This window comes from Gadus chalcogrammus, chromosome 12 (assembly GCF_026213295.1).
Source record: "Gadus chalcogrammus isolate NIFS_2021 chromosome 12, NIFS_Gcha_1.0, whole genome shotgun sequence".
Classification (NCBI taxonomy): Eukaryota; Metazoa; Chordata; class Actinopteri; order Gadiformes; family Gadidae; genus Gadus; species Gadus chalcogrammus.
Window position 1 is genome coordinate 9,753,564 of NC_079423.1, and position 19,495 is coordinate 9,773,058.

The 19,495-nt window shown below is 44.4% G+C and overlaps 25 non-coding genes and 3 pseudogenes across 25 annotated transcripts; all 28 read left to right on the plus strand.

Moving 5' to 3' along the window:
- The first annotated feature begins 30 nt into the window (after positions 1–30).
- LOC130397951 (5S ribosomal RNA) lies at positions 31–149 on the plus strand. Its single transcript, XR_008900535.1, has one exon. It is a non-coding gene; the product is annotated as a 5S ribosomal RNA (ribosomal RNA).
- Positions 150–666: 517 nt separating this feature from the next.
- LOC130397953 (5S ribosomal RNA) lies at positions 667–785 on the plus strand. The gene has a single exon (XR_008900537.1). It is a non-coding gene; the product is annotated as a 5S ribosomal RNA (ribosomal RNA).
- Positions 786–1,313: 528 nt separating this feature from the next.
- LOC130397954 (5S ribosomal RNA) lies at positions 1,314–1,432 on the plus strand. Its single transcript, XR_008900538.1, has one exon. It is a non-coding gene; the product is annotated as a 5S ribosomal RNA (ribosomal RNA).
- Positions 1,433–1,962: 530 nt separating this feature from the next.
- Positions 1,963–2,081, plus strand: LOC130397955 (5S ribosomal RNA). The gene has a single exon (XR_008900539.1). It is a non-coding gene; the product is annotated as a 5S ribosomal RNA (ribosomal RNA).
- Positions 2,082–2,609: 528 nt separating this feature from the next.
- On the plus strand, positions 2,610–2,728 carry LOC130397956 (5S ribosomal RNA). The gene has a single exon (XR_008900540.1). It is a non-coding gene; the product is annotated as a 5S ribosomal RNA (ribosomal RNA).
- Positions 2,729–3,257: 529 nt separating this feature from the next.
- Positions 3,258–3,376, plus strand: LOC130397957 (5S ribosomal RNA). The gene has a single exon (XR_008900541.1). It is a non-coding gene; the product is annotated as a 5S ribosomal RNA (ribosomal RNA).
- Positions 3,377–3,904: 528 nt separating this feature from the next.
- LOC130397958 (5S ribosomal RNA) lies at positions 3,905–4,023 on the plus strand. Its single transcript, XR_008900542.1, has one exon. It is a non-coding gene; the product is annotated as a 5S ribosomal RNA (ribosomal RNA).
- Positions 4,024–4,551: 528 nt separating this feature from the next.
- On the plus strand, positions 4,552–4,670 carry LOC130397959 (5S ribosomal RNA). Its single transcript, XR_008900543.1, has one exon. It is a non-coding gene; the product is annotated as a 5S ribosomal RNA (ribosomal RNA).
- A 528-nt stretch (positions 4,671–5,198) lies between these two features.
- On the plus strand, positions 5,199–5,317 carry LOC130397960 (5S ribosomal RNA). Its single transcript, XR_008900544.1, has one exon. It is a non-coding gene; the product is annotated as a 5S ribosomal RNA (ribosomal RNA).
- A 529-nt stretch (positions 5,318–5,846) lies between these two features.
- On the plus strand, positions 5,847–5,965 carry LOC130397961 (5S ribosomal RNA). Its single transcript, XR_008900545.1, has one exon. It is a non-coding gene; the product is annotated as a 5S ribosomal RNA (ribosomal RNA).
- A 1,918-nt stretch (positions 5,966–7,883) lies between these two features.
- LOC130397962 (5S ribosomal RNA) lies at positions 7,884–8,002 on the plus strand. The gene has a single exon (XR_008900546.1). It is a non-coding gene; the product is annotated as a 5S ribosomal RNA (ribosomal RNA).
- Positions 8,003–8,532: 530 nt separating this feature from the next.
- On the plus strand, positions 8,533–8,651 carry LOC130397964 (5S ribosomal RNA). The gene has a single exon (XR_008900548.1). It is a non-coding gene; the product is annotated as a 5S ribosomal RNA (ribosomal RNA).
- A 528-nt stretch (positions 8,652–9,179) lies between these two features.
- LOC130397965 (5S ribosomal RNA) lies at positions 9,180–9,298 on the plus strand. The gene has a single exon (XR_008900549.1). It is a non-coding gene; the product is annotated as a 5S ribosomal RNA (ribosomal RNA).
- A 519-nt stretch (positions 9,299–9,817) lies between these two features.
- On the plus strand, positions 9,818–9,936 carry LOC130397966 (5S ribosomal RNA). The gene has a single exon (XR_008900550.1). It is a non-coding gene; the product is annotated as a 5S ribosomal RNA (ribosomal RNA).
- Positions 9,937–10,465: 529 nt separating this feature from the next.
- On the plus strand, positions 10,466–10,584 carry LOC130397967 (5S ribosomal RNA). Its single transcript, XR_008900551.1, has one exon. It is a non-coding gene; the product is annotated as a 5S ribosomal RNA (ribosomal RNA).
- A 529-nt stretch (positions 10,585–11,113) lies between these two features.
- Positions 11,114–11,232, plus strand: LOC130397968 (5S ribosomal RNA). Its single transcript, XR_008900552.1, has one exon. It is a non-coding gene; the product is annotated as a 5S ribosomal RNA (ribosomal RNA).
- A 528-nt stretch (positions 11,233–11,760) lies between these two features.
- LOC130397969 (5S ribosomal RNA) lies at positions 11,761–11,879 on the plus strand. The gene has a single exon (XR_008900553.1). It is a non-coding gene; the product is annotated as a 5S ribosomal RNA (ribosomal RNA).
- A 520-nt stretch (positions 11,880–12,399) lies between these two features.
- Positions 12,400–12,518, plus strand: LOC130397970 (5S ribosomal RNA). Its single transcript, XR_008900554.1, has one exon. It is a non-coding gene; the product is annotated as a 5S ribosomal RNA (ribosomal RNA).
- Positions 12,519–13,045: 527 nt separating this feature from the next.
- Positions 13,046–13,164, plus strand: LOC130397971 (5S ribosomal RNA). Its single transcript, XR_008900555.1, has one exon. It is a non-coding gene; the product is annotated as a 5S ribosomal RNA (ribosomal RNA).
- Positions 13,165–13,693: 529 nt separating this feature from the next.
- LOC130397972 (5S ribosomal RNA) lies at positions 13,694–13,812 on the plus strand. The gene has a single exon (XR_008900556.1). It is a non-coding gene; the product is annotated as a 5S ribosomal RNA (ribosomal RNA).
- A 529-nt stretch (positions 13,813–14,341) lies between these two features.
- On the plus strand, positions 14,342–14,459 carry LOC130394217 (5S ribosomal RNA). The gene has a single exon (XR_008897397.1). It is a non-coding gene; the product is annotated as a 5S ribosomal RNA (ribosomal RNA).
- Positions 14,460–14,987: 528 nt separating this feature from the next.
- On the plus strand, positions 14,988–15,104 carry LOC130395298 (5S ribosomal RNA). The gene has a single exon (XR_008898371.1). It is a non-coding gene; the product is annotated as a 5S ribosomal RNA (ribosomal RNA).
- Positions 15,105–15,632: 528 nt separating this feature from the next.
- Positions 15,633–15,750, plus strand: LOC130394689 (5S ribosomal RNA). Its single transcript, XR_008897823.1, has one exon. It is a non-coding gene; the product is annotated as a 5S ribosomal RNA (ribosomal RNA).
- Positions 15,751–16,279: 529 nt separating this feature from the next.
- Positions 16,280–16,398, plus strand: LOC130397973 (5S ribosomal RNA). The gene has a single exon (XR_008900557.1). It is a non-coding gene; the product is annotated as a 5S ribosomal RNA (ribosomal RNA).
- A 533-nt stretch (positions 16,399–16,931) lies between these two features.
- On the plus strand, positions 16,932–17,051 carry LOC130396100 (5S ribosomal RNA; annotated as a pseudogene).
- A 530-nt stretch (positions 17,052–17,581) lies between these two features.
- Positions 17,582–17,700, plus strand: LOC130396294 (5S ribosomal RNA; annotated as a pseudogene).
- A 518-nt stretch (positions 17,701–18,218) lies between these two features.
- LOC130397975 (5S ribosomal RNA) lies at positions 18,219–18,337 on the plus strand. Its single transcript, XR_008900559.1, has one exon. It is a non-coding gene; the product is annotated as a 5S ribosomal RNA (ribosomal RNA).
- Positions 18,338–18,846: 509 nt separating this feature from the next.
- On the plus strand, positions 18,847–18,961 carry LOC130396217 (5S ribosomal RNA; annotated as a pseudogene).
- The last annotated feature ends 534 nt before the right edge of the window (positions 18,962–19,495 follow it).

Consider the following 19,495-nt stretch of genomic DNA (forward strand, 5'->3'; position numbering starts at 1 on the left):
ATAAAACCTGGTTTTGCGCCTGCACTAATTGCTTACGGCCATACCACCCTGAACACGCCCGATCTCGTCTGATCTCGGAAGCTAAGCAGGGTCGGGCCTGGTTAGTACTTGGATGGGAGACCGCCTGGGAATACCAGGTGCTGTAAGCTTTTCTTTTTCAACTCGAGCTCATTGACTCCGTGGCGTACCGTGACCTGATGTTTACTGCCAACCGCTTTGGAGGATTTAAGCAACATACAAAAACTGACAACGTCTCTCAAAACTATTTTTGTGAAACATGAGGACAGTATAGTGATACTGCCAGCAGGGAGCACCAGAGAGCTGAACCGACAGTTGTACATTTCTTAAACTTTCACCAACACAAACACGCACGCTCACTTCAGATCATGGGAGGACGTCAAAAAATCACCACCCATTCTCTGACACTTTAACCGTTAACCTTGGTTCAAACATTTAACATCACACGCACACGCAGTGTATTTCAGATAATTAATGAATTCAGATGTCACAATGATCGTTTACATGGATAAGGAGTCCTACTGAATCAATTACTGCCGTTTATATCTAACTAATGATTGTTTTTGTAAAGTGTAACGTCGAGCCTCAGCAGCTTTCTCACTCCTTATGTGCTACTGTATAAAACCTGGTTTTGCGCCTGCACTAATTGCTTACGGCCATACCACCCTGAACACGCCCGATCTCGTCTGATCTCGGAAGCTAAGCAGGGTCGGGCCTGGTTAGTACTTGGATGGGAGACCGCCTGGGAATACCAGGTGCTGTAAGCTTTTTCTTTTTCAACTCGAGCTCATTGACTCCGTGGCCTACCGTGGCGTACCGTGACCTGATGTTTACTGCCAACCGCTTTGGAGGATTTAAGCAACATACAAAAACTGACAACGTCTCTCAAAACTATTTTTGTGAAACATGAGGACAGTATAGTGATACTGCCAGCAGGGAGCACCAGAGAGCTGAACCGACAGTTGTACATTTCTTAAACTTTCACCAACACAACACGCACGCTCACTTCAGATCATGGGAGGACGTCAAAAAATCACCACCCATTCTCTGACACTTTAACCGTTAACCTTGGTTCAAACATTTAACATCACACGCACACGCAGTGTATTTCAGATAATTAATGAATTCAGATGTCACAATGATCGTTTACATGGATAAGGAGTCCTACTGAATCAATTACTGCCGTTTATATCTAACTAATGATTGTTTTTGTAAGAGTGTAACGTCGAGCCTCAGCAGCTTTCTCACTCCTTATGTGCTACTGTATAAAACCTGGTTTTGCGCCTGCACTAATTGCTTACGGCCATACCACCCTGAACACGCCCGATCTCGTCTGATCTCGGAAGCTAAGCAGGGTCGGGCCTGGTTAGTACTTGGATGGGAGACCGCCTGGGAATACCAGGTGCTGTAAGCTTTTTCTTTTTCAACTCGAGCTCATTGACTCCGTGGCCTACCGTGGCGTACCGTGACCTGATGTTTACTGCCAACCGCTTTGGAGGATTTAAGCAACATACAAAAACTGACAACGTCTCTCAAAACTATTTTTGTGAAACATGAGGACAGTATAGTGATACTGCCAGCAGGGAGCACCAGAGAGCTGAACCGACAGTTGTACATTTCTTAAACTTTCACCAACACAAACACGCACGCTCACTTCAGATCATGGGAGGACGTCAAAAAATCACCACCCATTCTCTGACACTTTAACCGTTAACCTTGGTTCAAACATTTAACATCACACGCACACGCAGTGTATTTCAGATAATTAATGAATTCAGATGTCACAATGATCGTTTACATGGATAAGGAGTTCCTACTGAATCAATTACTGCCGTTTATATCTAACTAATGATTGTTTTTGTAAGAGTGTAACGTCGAGCCTCAGCAGCTTTCTCACTCCTTATGTGCTACTGTATAAAACCTGGTTTTGCGCCTGCACTAATTGCTTACGGCCATACCACCCTGAACACGCCCGATCTCGTCTGATCTCGGAAGCTAAGCAGGGTCGGGCCTGGTTAGTACTTGGATGGGAGACCGCCTGGGAATACCAGGTGCTGTAAGCTTTTTCTTTTTCAACTCGAGCTCATTGACTCCGTGGCCTACCGTGGCGTACCGTGACCTGATGTTTACTGCCAACCGCTTTGGAGGATTTAAGCAACATACAAAAACTGACAACGTCTCTCAAAACTATTTTTGTGAAACATGAGGACAGTATAGTGATACTGCCAGCAGGGAGCACCAGAGAGCTGAACCGACAGTTGTACATTTCTTAAACTTTCACCAACACAAACACGCACGCTCACTTCAGATCATGGGAGGACGTCAAAAAATCACCACCCATTCTCTGACACTTTAACCGTTAACCTTGGTTCAAACATTTAACATCACACGCACACGCAGTGTATTTCAGATAATTAATGAATTCAGATGTCACAATGATCGTTTACATGGATAAGGAGTCCTACTGAATCAATTACTGCCGTTTATATCTAACTAATGATTGTTTTTGTAAAGTGTAACGTCGAGCCTCAGCAGCTTTCTCACTCCTTATGTGCTACTGTATAAAACCTGGTTTTGCGCCTGCACTAATTGCTTACGGCCATACCACCCTGAACACGCCCGATCTCGTCTGATCTCGGAAGCTAAGCAGGGTCGGGCCTGGTTAGTACTTGGATGGGAGACCGCCTGGGAATACCAGGTGCTGTAAGCTTTTTCTTTTTCAACTCGAGCTCATTGACTCCGTGGCCTACCGTGGCGTACCGTGACCTGATGTTTACTGCCAACCGCTTTGGAGGATTTAAGCAACATACAAAAACTGACAACGTCTCTCAAAACTATTTTTGTGAAACATGAGGACAGTATAGTGATACTGCCAGCAGGGAGCACCAGAGAGCTGAACCGACAGTTGTACATTTCTTAAACTTTCACCAACACAAACACGCACGCTCACTTCAGATCATGGGAGGACGTCAAAAAATCACCACCCATTCTCTGACACTTTAACCGTTAACCTTGGTTCAAACATTTAACATCACACGCACACGCAGTGTATTTCAGATAATTAATGAATTCAGATGTCACAATGATCGTTTACATGGATAAGGAGTCCTACTGAATCAATTACTGCCGTTTATATCTAACTAATGATTGTTTTTGTAAAAGTGTAACGTCGAGCCTCAGCAGCTTTCTCACTCCTTATGTGCTACTGTATAAAACCTGGTTTTGCGCCTGCACTAATTGCTTACGGCCATACCACCCTGAACACGCCCGATCTCGTCTGATCTCGGAAGCTAAGCAGGGTCGGGCCTGGTTAGTACTTGGATGGGAGACCGCCTGGGAATACCAGGTGCTGTAAGCTTTTTCTTTTCAACTCGAGCTCATTGCCTCCGTGGCCTACCGTGGCGTACCGTGACCTGATGTTTACTGCCAACCGCTTTGGAGGATTTAAGCAACATACAAAAACTGACAACGTCTCTCAAAACTATTTTTGTGAAACATGAGGACAGTATAGTGATACTGCCAGCAGGGAGCACCAGAGAGCTGAACCGACAGTTGTACATTTCTTAAACTTTCACCAACACAAACACGCACGCTCACTTCAGATCATGGGAGGACGTCAAAAAATCACCACCCATTCTCTGACACTTTAACCGTTAACCTTGGTTCAAACATTTAACATCACACGCACACGCAGTGTATTTCAGATAATTAATGAATTCAGATGTCACAATGATCGTTTACATGGATAAGGAGTCCTACTGAATCAATTACTGCCGTTTATATCTAACTAATGATTGTTTTTGTAAAAGTGTAACGTCGAGCCTCAGCAGCTTTCTCACTCCTTATGTGCTACTGTATAAAACCTGGTTTTGCGCCTGCACTAATTGCTTACGGCCATACCACCCTGAACACGCCCGATCTCGTCTGATCTCGGAAGCTAAGCAGGGTCGGGCCTGGTTAGTACTTGGATGGGAGACCGCCTGGGAATACCAGGTGCTGTAAGCTTTTCTTTTTCAACTCGAGCTCATTGACTCCGTGGCCTACCGTGGCGTACCGTGACCTGATGTTTACTGCCAACCGCTTTGGAGGATTTAAGCAACATACAAAAACTGACAACGTCTCTCAAAACTATTTTTGTGAAACATGAGGACAGTATAGTGATACTGCCAGCAGGGAGCACCAGAGAGCTGAACCGACAGTTGTACATTTCTTAAACTTTCACCAACACAAACACGCACGCTCACTTCAGATCATGGGAGGACGTCAAAAAATCACCACCCATTCTCTGACACTTTAACCGTTAACCTTGGTTCAAACATTTAACATCACACGCACACGCAGTGTATTTCAGATAATTAATGAATTCAGATGTCACAATGATCGTTTACATGGATAAGGAGTCCTACTGAATCAATTACTGCCGTTTATATCTAACTAATGATTGTTTTTGTAAAAGTGTAACGTCGAGCCTCAGCAGCTTTCTCACTCCTTATGTGCTACTGTATAAAACCTGGTTTTGCGCCTGCACTAATTGCTTACGGCCATACCACCCTGAACACGCCCGATCTCGTCTGATCTCGGAAGCTAAGCAGGGTCGGGCCTGGTTAGTACTTGGATGGGAGACCGCCTGGGAATACCAGGTGCTGTAAGCTTTTTCTTTTTCAACTCGAGCTCATTGACTCCGTGGCCTACCGTGGCGTACCGTGACCTGATGTTTACTGCCAACCGCTTTGGAGGATTTAAGCAACATACAAAAACTGACAACGTCTCTCAAAACTATTTTTGTGAAACATGAGGACAGTATAGTGATACTGCCAGCAGGGAGCACCAGAGAGCTGAACCGACAGTTGTACATTTCTTAAACTTTCACCAACACAAACACGCACGCTCACTTCAGATCATGGGAGGACGTCAAAAAATCACCACCCATTCTCTGACACTTTAACCGTTAACCTTGGTTCAAACATTTAACATCACACGCACACGCAGTGTATTTCAGATAATTAATGAATTCAGATGTCACAATGATCGTTTACATGGATAAGGAGTCCTACTGAATCAATTACTGCCGTTTATATCTAACTAATGATTGTTTTTGTAAAGTGTAACGTCGAGCCTCAGCAGCTTTCTCACTCCTTATGTGCTACTGTATAAAACCTGGTTTTGCGCCTGCACTAATTGCTTACGGCCATACCACCCTGAACACGCCCGATCTCGTCTGATCTCGGAAGCTAAGCAGGGTCGGGCCTGGTTAGTACTTGGATGGGAGACCGCCTGGGAATACCAGGTGCTGTAAGCTTTTTCTTTTTCAACTCGAGCTCATTGACTCCGTGGCCTACCGTGGCGTACCGTGACCTGATGTTTACTGCCAACCGCTTTGGAGGATTTAAGCAACATACAAAAACTGACAACGTCTCTCAAAACTATTTTTGTGAAACATGAGGACAGTATAGTGATACTGCCAGCAGGGAGCACCAGAGAGCTGAACCGACAGTTGTACATTTCTTAAACTTTCACCAACACAAACACGCACGCTCACTTCAGATCATGGGAGGACGTCAAAAAATCACCACCCATTCTCTGACACTTTAACCGTTAACCTTGGTTCAAACATTTAACATCACACGCACACGCAGTGTATTTCAGATAATTAATGAATTCAGATGTCACAATGATCGTTTACATGGATAAGGAGTCCTACTGAATCAATTACTGCCGTTTATATCTAACTAATGATTGTTTTTGTAAAAGTGTAACGTCGAGCCTCAGCAGCTTTCTCACTCCTTATGTGCTACTGTATAAAACCTGGTTTTGCGCCTGCACTAATTGCTTACGGCCATACCACCCTGAACACGCCCGATCTCGTCTGATCTCGGAAGCTAAGCAGGGTCGGGCCTGGTTAGTACTTGGATGGGAGACCGCCTGGGAATACCAGGTGCTGTAAGCTTTTTCTTTTTCAACTCGAGCTCATTGACTCCGTGGCCTACCGTGGCGTACCGTGACCTGATGTTTACTGCCAACCGCTTTGGAGGATTTAAGCAACATACAAAAACTGACAACGTCTCTCAAAACTATTTTTGTGAAACATGAGGACAGTATAGTGATACTGCCAGCAGGGAGCACCAGAGAGCTGAACCGACAGTTGTACATTTCTTAAACTTTCACCAACACAAACACGCACGCTCACTTCAGGGCCCCGTTTCCCGATAACGATGGATCCACGCTCGTACGATCATTCTCACGATGGATCTTGCGATCCATCGTCAATTTCTTTGGAGCGTTTCCCGAAACTCCTCTTAACGTGAACGCGCATTCGCTGCACTCACGACGTCGTAGGATTGTAACTGTCTACTGACACGGTGCTGAAATGGGCTCCGTAGGAGGGGGAGACGCAGGAATGTCGCAGGAAAATTGTGTTAAAAAGGGTTAAAATATATCCCCATCAAGGACAACAGCAGAGTAGCCTACGAAAAAAATAGACTGCAATTATATGAATGCTAAAGACATTAAAACACAATTGATTAGGCTTAAACCGACATATATCAGTCCTAATCCTGAATGCACTGTGCGTTTCACGGCATTTTCCCCCCTGAAATAATTCCTCTTCACACCTGTGAATAACCCGGGAGACGTCCATGATGAGGAATACAACGAAGCCCACCGTCTGGCCCGGTGCATCGTTGAGCGCACGATCGGGAGGTGGAAGTTGCTCTTTAGATGCCTTCACAAGTCAGGCGGAGGGCTCCAGTTTTCTCCGGCCAAGTCATGCGCCGTGATATGTGTGACGGCTATGTTGCACAACATTGCAGCTAAGGCTGGGGTGGCATTGCTTGAACCGGAGGACGTTGAGGACGATGACGATGAGGAAGATCGGTGTGAGGACGGCCTCCCTCATAACTACGCGGCTGGTTTTCATGCGCGTCGAATAGTGATTGAGACTTTTTTTAACCCCCTCCACCCTCCCTCATGTCACTAAACATTCCCGTCAACGTGACCAATCCCCACCATATCCCAGCCTTTTGCCTGCTCCTTTGCTTGTTTTTTATAATTTTTATTTTTTTATGTTTTATTTTTTAATTTCTTTTATTTCGTTATTTTATTTTTTTTAATTTGTTTAATTTAATTTTTTTTACATTATTTTATGCTACGTTTTATGAGTAGCCTATGTCAGTCTGCACAAATCCCCCCACTTTCTCTCACACATTTTGAGTGCCCTGCCTGCGCAAACATTTTCTGGACTGTCCCGTTTTATTTTGGCCATTTTAACATCTTTATTAATAAATTAATTAATAATCTTTATTAATTACCAAACTAAGAACATAAAGGCGCAATGCGTTTTAATAAAACGCATCCAATAGACGGAATGTCCGATGGTGTCGCCACTGAGGCTATAGCTGACGATGCTCTTAGCGTCCTACGAGTACCTACGAGCACCCCTGGAGTACTCGTTAGCTACGAGCGTTTTCAAGACGTTCGTTCCCCACGATGCTTTCGGGAAACGCGGTGAAAACTCTACGATGCCCTTTCGACGCACTTCACGATCCACTTAGGCTAACGACGCTTTCGGGAAACGGGGCCCAGATCATGGGAGGACGTCAAAAAATCACCACCCATTCTCTGACACTTTAACCGTTAACCTTGGTTCAAACATTTAACATCACACGCACACGCAGTGTATTTCAGATAATTAATGAATTCAGATGTCACAATGATCGTTTACATGGATAAGGAGTCCTACTGAATCAATTACTGCCGTTTATATCTAACTAATGATTGTTTTTGTAAAAGTGTAACGTCGAGCCTCAGCAGCTTTCTCACTCCTTATGTGCTACTGTATAAAACCTGGTTTTGCGCCTGCACTAATTGCTTACGGCCATACCACCCTGAACACGCCCGATCTCGTCTGATCTCGGAAGCTAAGCAGGGTCGGGCCTGGTTAGTACTTGGATGGGAGACCGCCTGGGAATACCAGGTGCTGTAAGCTTTTTCTTTTTCAACTCGAGCTCATTGACTCCGTGGCCTACCGTGGCGTACCGTGACCTGATGTTTACTGCCAACCGCTTTGGAGGATTTAAGCAACATACAAAAACTGACAACGTCTCTCAAAACTATTTTTGTGAAACATGAGGACAGTATAGTGATACTGCCAGCAGGGAGCACCAGAGAGCTGAACCGACAGTTGTACATTTCTTAAACTTTCACCAACACAAACACGCACGCTCACTTCAGATCATGGGAGGACGTCAAAAAATCACCACCCATTCTCTGACACTTTAACCGTTAACCTTGGTTCAAACATTTAACATCACACGCACACGCAGTGTATTTCAGATAATTAATGAATTCAGATGTCACAATGATCGTTTACATGGATAAGGAGTTCCTACTGAATCAATTACTGCCGTTTATATCTAACTAATGATTGTTTTTGTAAGAGTGTAACGTCGAGCCTCAGCAGCTTTCTCACTCCTTATGTGCTACTGTATAAAACCTGGTTTTGCGCCTGCACTAATTGCTTACGGCCATACCACCCTGAACACGCCCGATCTCGTCTGATCTCGGAAGCTAAGCAGGGTCGGGCCTGGTTAGTACTTGGATGGGAGACCGCCTGGGAATACCAGGTGCTGTAAGCTTTTTCTTTTTCAACTCGAGCTCATTGACTCCGTGGCCTACCGTGGCGTACCGTGACCTGATGTTTACTGCCAACCGCTTTGGAGGATTTAAGCAACATACAAAAACTGACAACGTCTCTCAAAACTATTTTTGTGAAACATGAGGACAGTATAGTGATACTGCCAGCAGGGAGCACCAGAGAGCTGAACCGACAGTTGTACATTTCTTAAACTTTCACCAACACAAACACGCACGCTCACTTCAGATCATGGGAGGACGTCAAAAAATCACCACCCATTCTCTGACACTTTAACCGTTAACCTTGGTTCAAACATTTAACATCACACGCACACGCAGTGTATTTCAGATAATTAATGAATTCAGATGTCACAATGATCGTTTACATGGATAAGGAGTCCTACTGAATCAATTACTGCCGTTTATATCTAACTAATGATTGTTTTTGTAAAAGTGTAACGTCGAGCCTCAGCAGCTTTCTCACTCCTTATGTGCTACTGTATAAAACCTGGTTTGCGCCTGCACTAATTGCTTACGGCCATACCACCCTGAACACGCCCGATCTCGTCTGATCTCGGAAGCTAAGCAGGGTCGGGCCTGGTTAGTACTTGGATGGGAGACCGCCTGGGAATACCAGGTGCTGTAAGCTTTTTCTTTTTCAACTCGAGCTCATTGACTCCGTGGCGTACCGTGACCTGATGTTTACTGCCAACCGCTTTGGAGGATTTAAGCAACATACAAAAACTGACAACGTCTCTCAAAACTATTTTTGTGAAACATGAGGACAGTATAGTGATACTGCCAGCAGGGAGCACCAGAGAGCTGAACCGACAGTTGTACATTTCTTAAACTTTCACCAACACAAACACGCACGCTCACTTCAGATCATGGGAGGACGTCAAAAAATCACCACCCATTCTCTGACACTTTAACCGTTAACCTTGGTTCAAACATTTAACATCACACGCACACGCAGTGTATTTCAGATAATTAATGAATTCAGATGTCACAATGATCGTTTACATGGATAAGGAGTCCTACTGAATCAATTACTGCCGTTTATATCTAACTAATGATTGTTTTTGTAAAAGTGTAACGTCGAGCCTCAGCAGCTTTCTCACTCCTTATGTGCTACTGTATAAAACCTGGTTTTGCGCCTGCACTAATTGCTTACGGCCATACCACCCTGAACACGCCCGATCTCGTCTGATCTCGGAAGCTAAGCAGGGTCGGGCCTGGTTAGTACTTGGATGGGAGACCGCCTGGGAATACCAGGTGCTGTAAGCTTTTTCTTTTTCAACTCGAGCTCATTGACTCCGTGGCCTACCGTGGCGTACCGTGACCTGATGTTTACTGCCAACCGCTTTGGAGGATTTAAGCAACATACAAAAACTGACAACGTCTCTCAAAACTATTTTTGTGAAACATGAGGACAGTATAGTGATACTGCCAGCAGGGAGCACCAGAGAGCTGAACCGACAGTTGTACATTTCTTAAACTTTCACCAACACAAACACGCACGCTCACTTCAGATCATGGGAGGACGTCAAAAAATCACCACCCATTCTCTGACACTTTAACCGTTAACCTTGGTTCAAACATTTAACATCACACGCACACGCAGTGTATTTCAGATAATTAATGAATTCAGATGTCACAATGATCGTTTACATGGATAAGGAGTCCTACTGAATCAATTACTGCCGTTTATATCTAACTAATGATTGTTTTTGTAAAAGTGTAACGTCGAGCCTCAGCAGCTTTCTCACTCCTTATGTGCTACTGTATAAAACCTGGTTTTGCGCCTGCACTAATTGCTTACGGCCATACCACCCTGAACACGCCCGATCTCGTCTGATCTCGGAAGCTAAGCAGGGTCGGGCCTGGTTAGTACTTGGATGGGAGACCGCCTGGGAATACCAGGTGCTGTAAGCTTTTTCTTTTTCAACTCGAGCTCATTGACTCCGTGGCCTACCGTGGCGTACCGTGACCTGATGTTTACTGCCAACCGCTTTGGAGGATTTAAGCAACATACAAAAACTGACAACGTCTCTCAAAACTATTTTTGTGAAACATGAGGACAGTATAGTGATACTGCCAGCAGGGAGCACCAGAGAGCTGAACCGACAGTTGTACATTTCTTAAACTTTCACCAACACAAACACGCACGCTCACTTCAGATCATGGGAGGACGTCAAAAAATCACCACCCATTCTCTGACACTTTAACCGTTAACCTTGGTTCAAACATTTAACATCACACGCACACGCAGTGTATTTCAGATAATTAATGAATTCAGATGTCACAATGATCGTTTACATGGATAAGGAGTCCTACTGAATCAATTACTGCCGTTTATATCTAACTAATGATTGTTTTTGTAAAAGTGTAACGTCGAGCCTCAGCAGCTTTCTCACTCCTTATGTGCTACTGTATAAAACCTGGTTTTGCGCCTGCACTAATTGCTTACGGCCATACCACCCTGAACACGCCCGATCTCGTCTGATCTCGGAAGCTAAGCAGGGTCGGGCCTGGTTAGTACTTGGATGGGAGACCGCCTGGGAATACCAGGTGCTGTAAGCTTTTTCTTTTTCAACTCGAGCTCATTGACTCCGTGGCCTACCGTGGCGTACCGTGACCTGATGTTTACTGCCAACCGCTTTGGAGGATTTAAGCAACATACAAAAACTGACAACGTCTCTCAAAACTATTTTTGTGAAACATGAGGACAGTATAGTGATACTGCCAGCAGGGAGCACCAGAGAGCTGAACGACAGTTGTACATTTCTTAAACTTTCACCAACACAAACACGCACGCTCACTTCAGATCATGGGAGGACGTCAAAAAATCACCACCCATTCTCTGACACTTTAACCGTTAACCTTGGTTCAAACATTTAACATCACACGCACACGCAGTGTATTTCAGATAATTAATGAATTCAGATGTCACAATGATCGTTTACATGGATAAGGAGTCCTACTGAATCAATTACTGCCGTTTATATCTAACTAATGATTGTTTTTGTAAAAGTGTAACGTCGAGCCTCAGCAGCTTTCTCACTCCTTATGTGCTACTGTATAAAACCTGGTTTTGCGCCTGCACTAATTGCTTACGGCCATACCACCCTGAACACGCCCGATCTCGTCTGATCTCGGAAGCTAAGCAGGGTCGGGCCTGGTTAGTACTTGGATGGGAGACCGCCTGGGAATACCAGGTGCTGTAAGCTTTTTCTTTTTCAACTCGAGCTCATTGACTCCGTGGCGTACCGTGACCTGATGTTTACTGCCAACCGCTTTGGAGGATTTAAGCAACATACAAAAACTGACAACGTCTCTCAAAACTATTTTTGTGAAACATGAGGACAGTATAGTGATACTGCCAGCAGGGAGCACCAGAGAGCTGAAACCGACAGTTGTACATTTCTTAAACTTTCACCAACACAAACACGCACGCTCACTTCAGATCATGGGAGGACGTCAAAAAATCACCACCCATTCTCTGACACTTTAACCGTTAACCTTGGTTCAAACATTTAACATCACACGCACACGCAGTGTATTTCAGATAATTAATGAATTCAGATGTCACAATGATCGTTTACATGGATAAGGAGTCCTACTGAATCAATTACTGCCGTTTATATCTAACTAATGATTGTTTTTGTAAAAGTGTAACGTCGAGCCTCAGCAGCTTTCTCACTCCTTATGTGCTACTGTATAAAACCTGGTTTTGCGCCTGCACTAATTGCTTACGGCCATACCACCCTGAACACGCCCGATCTCGTCTGATCTCGGAAGCTAAGCAGGGTCGGGCCTGGTTAGTACTTGGATGGGAGACCGCCTGGGAATACCAGGTGCTGTAAGCTTTTCTTTTTCAACTCGAGCTCATTGACTCCGTGGCCTACCGTGGCGTACCGTGACCTGATGTTTACTGCCAACCGCTTTGGAGGATTTAAGCAACATACAAAAACTGACAACGTCTCTCAAACTATTTTTGTGAAACATGAGGACAGTATAGTGATACTGCCAGCAGGGAGCACCAGAGAGCTGAACCGACAGTTGTACATTTCTTAAACTTTCACCAACACAAACACGCACGCTCACTTCAGATCATGGGAGGACGTCAAAAAATCACCACCCATTCTCTGACACTTTAACCGTTAACCTTGGTTCAAACATTTAACATCACACGCACACGCAGTGTATTTCAGATAATTAATGAATTCAGATGTCACAATGATCGTTTACATGGATAAGGAGTCCTACTGAATCAATTACTGCCGTTTATATCTAACTAATGATTGTTTTTGTAAAAGTGTAACGTCGAGCCTCAGCAGCTTTCTCACTCCTTATGTGCTACTGTATAAAACCTGGTTTTGCGCCTGCACTAATTGCTTACGGCCATACCACCCTGAACACGCCCGATCTCGTCTGATCTCGGAAGCTAAGCAGGGTCGGGCCTGGTTAGTACTTGGATGGGAGACCGCCTGGGAATACCAGGTGCTGTAAGCTTTTTCTTTTTCAACTCGAGCTCATTGACTCCGTGGCCTACCGTGGCGTACCGTGACCTGATGTTTACTGCCAACCGCTTTGGAGGATTTAAGCAACATACAAAAACTGACAACGTCTCTCAAAACTATTTTTGTGAAACATGAGGACAGTATAGTGATACTGCCAGCAGGGAGCACCAGAGAGCTGAACCGACAGTTGTACATTTCTTAAACTTTCACCAACACAAACACGCACGCTCACTTCAGATCATGGGAGGACGTCAAAAAATCACCACCCATTCTCTGACACTTTAACCGTTAACCTTGGTTCAAACATTTAACATCACACGCACACGCAGTGTATTTCAGATAATTAATGAATTCAGATGTCACAATGATCGTTTACATGGATAAGGAGTCCTACTGAATCAATTACTGCCGTTTATATCTAACTAATGATTGTTTTTGTAAAAGTGTAACGTCGAGCCTCAGCAGCTTTCTCACTCCTTATGTGCTACTGTATAAAACCTGGTTTTGCGCCTGCACTAATTGCTTACGGCCATACCACCCTGAACACGCCCGATCTCGTCTGATCTCGGAAGCTAAGCAGGGTCGGGCCTGGTTAGTACTTGGATGGGAGACCGCCTGGGAATACCAGGTGCTGTAAGCTTTTTCTTTTTCAACTCGAGCTCATTGCCTCCGTGGCCTACCGTGGCGTACCGTGACCTGATGTTTACTGCCAACCGCTTTGGAGGATTTAAGCAACATACAAAAACTGACAACGTCTCTCAAAACTATTTTTGTGAAACATGAGGACAGTATAGTGATACTGCCAGCAGGGAGCACCAGAGAGCTGAACCGACAGTTGTACATTTCTTAAACTTTCACCAACACAAACACGCACGCTCACTTCAGATCATGGGAGGACGTCAAAAAATCACCACCCATTCTCTGACACTTTAACCGTTAACCTTGGTTCAAACATTTAACATCACACGCACACGCAGTGTATTTCAGATAATTAATGAATTCAGATGTCACAATGATCGTTTACATGGATAAGGAGTCCTACTGAATCAATTACTGCCGTTTATATCTAACTAATGATTGTTTTTGTAAAAGTGTAACGTCGAGCCTCAGCAGCTTTCTCACTCCTTATGTGCTACTGTATAAAACCTGGTTTTGCGCCTGCACTAATTGCTTACGGCCATACCACCCTGAACACGCCCGATCTCGTCTGATCTCGGAAGCTAAGCAGGGTCGGGCCTGGTTAGTACTTGGATGGGAGACCGCCTGGAATACCAGGTGCTGTAAGCTTTTTCTTTTTCAACTCGAGCTCATTGACTCCGTGGCCTACCGTGGCGTACCGTGACCTGATGTTTACTGCCAACCGCTTTGGAGGATTTAAGCAACATACAAAAACTGACAACGTCTCTCAAAACTATTTTTGTGAAACATGAGGACAGTATAGTGATACTGCCAGCAGGGAGCACCAGAGAGCTGAAACGACAGTTGTACATTTCTTAAACTTTCACCAACACAAACACGCACGCTCACTTCAGATCATGGGAGGACGTCAAAAATCACCACCCATTCTCTGACACTTTAACCGTTAACCTTGGTTCAAACATTTAACATCACACGCACACGCAGTGTATTTCAGATAATTAATGAATTCAGATGTCACAATGATCGTTTACATGGATAAGGAGTCCTACTGAATCAATTACTGCCGTTTATATCTAACTAATGATTGTTTTTGTAAAAGTGTAACGTCGAGCCTCAGCAGCTTTCTCACTCCTTATGTGCTACTGTATAAAACCTGGTTTTGCGCCTGCACTAATTGCTTACGGCCATACCACCCTGAACACGCCCGATCTCGTCTGATCTCGGAAGCTAAGCAGGGTCGGGCCTGGTTAGTACTTGGATGGGAGACCGCCTGGAATACAGGTGCTGTAAGCATTTTCTTTTTCAACTCGAGCTCATTGACTCCGTGGCCTACCGTGGCGTACCGTGACCTGATGTTTACTGCCAACCGCTTTGGAGGATTTAAGCAACATACAAAAACTGACAACGTCTCTCAAACTATTTTTGTGAAACATGAGGACAGTATAGTGATACTGCCAGCAGGGAGCACCAGAGAGCTGAACGACAGTTGTACATTTCTTAAACTTTCACCAACACAAACACGCACGCTCACTTCAGATCATGGGAGGACGTCAAAAAATCACCACCCATTCTCTGACACTTTAACCGTTAACCTTGGTTCAAACATTTAACATCACACGCACACGCAGTGTATTTCAGATAATTAATGAATTCAGATGTCACAATGATCGTTTACATGGATAAGGAGTTCTACTGAATCAATTACTGCCGTTTATATCTAACTAATGATTGTTTTTGTAAAGAGTGTAACGTCGAGCCTCAGCAGCTTTCTCACTCCTTATGTGCTACTGTATAAAACCTGGTTTTGCGCCTGCACTAATTGCTTACGGCCATACCACCCTGAACACGCCCGATCTCGTCTGATCTCGGAAGCTAGCAGGGTCGGGCCTGGTTAGTACTTGGATGGGAGACCGCCTGGGAATACCAGGTGCTGTAAGCTTTTTCTTTTTCAACTCGAGCTCATTGACTCCGTGGCCTACCGTGGCGTACCGTGACCTGATGTTTACTGCCAACCGCTTTGGAGGATTTAAGCAACATACAAAAACTGACAACGTCTCTCAAAACTATTTTTGTGAAACATGAGGACAGTATAGTGATACTGCCAGCAGGGAGCACCAGAGAGCTGAACCGACAGTTGTACATTTCTTAAACTTTCACCAACACAAACACGCACGCTCACTTCAGATCATGGGAGGACGTCAAAAAATCACCACCCATTCTCTGACACTTTAACCGTTAACCTTGGTTCAAACATTTAACATCACACGCACACGCAGTGTATTTCAGATAATTAATGAATTCAGATGTCACAATGATCGTTTACATGGATAAGGAGTTCTACTGAATCAATTACTGCCGTTTATATCTAACTAATGATTGTTTTTGTAAAAGTGTAACGTCGAGCCTCAGCAGCTTTCTCACTCCTTATGTGCTACTGTATAAAACCTGGTTTTGCGCCTGCACTAATTGCTTACGGCCATACCACCCTGAACACGCCCGATCTCGTCTGATCTCGGAAGCTAAGCAGGGTCGGGCCTGGTTAGTACTTGGATGGGAGACCGCCTGGGAATACCAGGTGCTGTAAGCTTTTCTTTTTCAACTCCGAGCTCATTGACTCCGTGGCCTACCGTGGCGTACCGTGACCTGATTTTTACTGCCAACCGCTTTGGAGGATTTAAGCAACATACAAAAACTGACAACGTCTCTCAAAACTATTTTTGTGAAACATGAGGACAGTATAGTGATACTGCCAGCAGGGAGCACCAGAGAGCTGAACCGAACAGTTGTACATTTCTTAAACTTTCACCAACACAAACACGCACGCTCACTTCAGATCATGGGAGGACGTCAAAAAAATCACCACCCATTCTCTGACACTTTAACACCGTTAACCTTGGTTCAAACATTTAAACATCACACGCACACGCAGTGTATTTCAGATAATTATGAATTCAGATGTCACAATGATCGGTTACATGGATAAGGAGTCCTACTGAATCAATTACTGGCCGTTTTATATCTAACTAATGATTGTGTTTGTAAGAGTGTAACGTCGAGCCCAGCAGCTTTCTCACTCCTTATGTGCTACTGTATAAACCTGTTTTTGCGCCTGCACTAATTGCTTACGGCCATACCACCCTGAACACGCCCGATCTCGTCTGATCTCGGAAGCTAAGGCAGGGTCGGGCCATGGTTAGTACTTGGATGGGAGACCGCCTGGGAATACCAGTGCTGTAAGAGCTTTTCTATTAACTCACTCGAGCTCATTGACGCCCGTTGCTTACCGTGACCGAAGTTTACTGCCAACCGCTTTTGGCGGTTTAATCAACAACAAAAACTGACAACGTCTCTCAAAACTATTTTTGTGAAACATGAGACAGTATAGTGATACTGCCAGCATGGAGGCACCAGAGACCTTAACCGACAGTTGTACATTTCTTAAACTTTCACCAAAACAAACAGCACGCTCCACATTCAGATCATGGGAGGACGTCAAAAAATCACCACCCATTCTCTGAAACTTTAACCGTTAACCTTGTTCAACATTTAACATCACACACACCACACGCAGTGGTATTTCAGATAATTAATGAATTCAGATGTCACAATGATCTTTTACATGGTTAAGGAGTCCTACTGATAAAAAAAAAAAAAAAAAACATTACTGCCGTTATATCTAACTAATAGTTTGGTAAGAGTTAACGTCGAGCCTCATCGCTTTCCTCACTCCTTATGTGCTACTGTATAAACTGGTTTGCGCATGCCTAATTGCTTACGGCCATACCACCCTGAACACCGCCCGATCTCGTCCCGATCCGGAAGCTAAGCAGGTCCGGCCTGGTTAGTACTTGGATGGGAGACCTTCTTGAATAACCAGGGGCTGTAAGCTTTTTCTTTTTCAACTCGAGCTCATTGACTCCGTGGCGTACCGTGACCTGATGTTTACTGCCAACCGCTTTGGAGGATTTAAGCAACATACAAAAACTGACAACGTCTCTCAAAACTATTTTTGTGAAACATGAGGACAGTATAGTGATACTGCCAGCAGGGAGCACCAGAGAGCTGAACCGACAGTTGTACATTTCTTAAACTTTCACCAACACAAACACGCACGCTCACTTCAGATCATGGGAGGACGTCAAAAAATCACCACCCATTCTCTGACACTTTAACCGTTAACCTTGGTTCAAACATTTAACATCACACGCACACGCAGTGTATTTCAGATAATTAATGAATTCAGATGTCACAATGATCGTTTACATGGATAAGGAGTCCTACTGAATCAATTACTGCCGTTTATATCTAACTAATGATTGTTTTTGTAAAAGTGTAACGTCGAGCCTCAGCAGCTTTCTCACTCCTTATGTGCTACTGTATAAAACCTGGTTTTGCGCCTGCACTATTGCTTACGGCCATACCACCCTGAACACGCCCGATCTCGTCTGATCTCGGAAGCTAAGCAGGGTCGGGCCTGGTTAGTACTTGGATGGGAGACCGCCTGGGAATACCAGGTGCTGTAAGCTTTTTCTTTTTCAACTCGAGCTCATTGACTCCGTGGCGTACCGTGACCTGATGTTAACTGCCAACCGCTTTGGAGGATTTAAGCACATACAAAAACTGACAACGTCTCTCAAACTATTTTGTGAAACATGAGGACAGTATAGTGATACTGCCAGCAGGGAGCACCAGAGAGCTGAAACGACAGTTGTACATTCTTAAACTTTCACCAACACAAACACGCACGCTCACTTCAGATCATGGGAGGACGTCAAAAAATCACCACCCATTCTCTGACACTTTAACCGTTAACCTTGGTTCAAACATTTAACATCACACGCACAACGCAGTGTATTTCAGATAATTAATGAATTCAGATGTCACAATGATCGTTTACATGATAAGGAGTCCTACTGAATCAATTACTGCCGTTTATATCTAACTAATGATTGTTTTTGTAAGTGTAACGTCGAGCCATCAGCTTTCTCACTCCTTATGTGCTACTGTATAAACCTGGTTTTGCGCCTGCATAATTGCTTACGGCCATACCACCCTGAACACGCCCGATCTCGTCTGATCTCGAAGCTAAGCAGGTCGGGCCTGGTTAGTACTTGGATGGGAGACCGCCTGGGAATACCGTGCTGTAAGCTTTTTTCTTTTTCACTCGAGTCTTGACTCCGTGGCGTACCGTGACCTGATGTTTACTGCCAACCGCTTTGGAGGATTTAAGCAACATACAAAAACTGACAACGTCTCTCAAAACTATTTTTGTGAAAAGATGAGGACAGTATAGTGATATGCCAGCAGGGAGCACCAGAGAGCTGAACCGACAGTTTGTACATTTCTTAAACTTCACCAACACAACACGCACGCTCACTTCAGATCATGGGAGGACGTCAAAAATCACCACCCATTCTCTGACACTTTAACCGTTACCTTGGTTCAAACATTTAACATCACACGCACACGCAGTGTATTTCAGATAATTATGAATTCAGATGTCACAATGATCGTTACATGGATAAGGAGTCCTACTGAAAATACTGCCGTTTATATCTAACTAATGATTGTTTTGTAAAAGTGTAACGTCGAGCCTCAGCAGCTTTCTCACTCCTTATGTGCTACTGTATAAACCTGGTTTTGCGCCTGCATTATTGCTTACGGCCATACCACCCTGAACACGC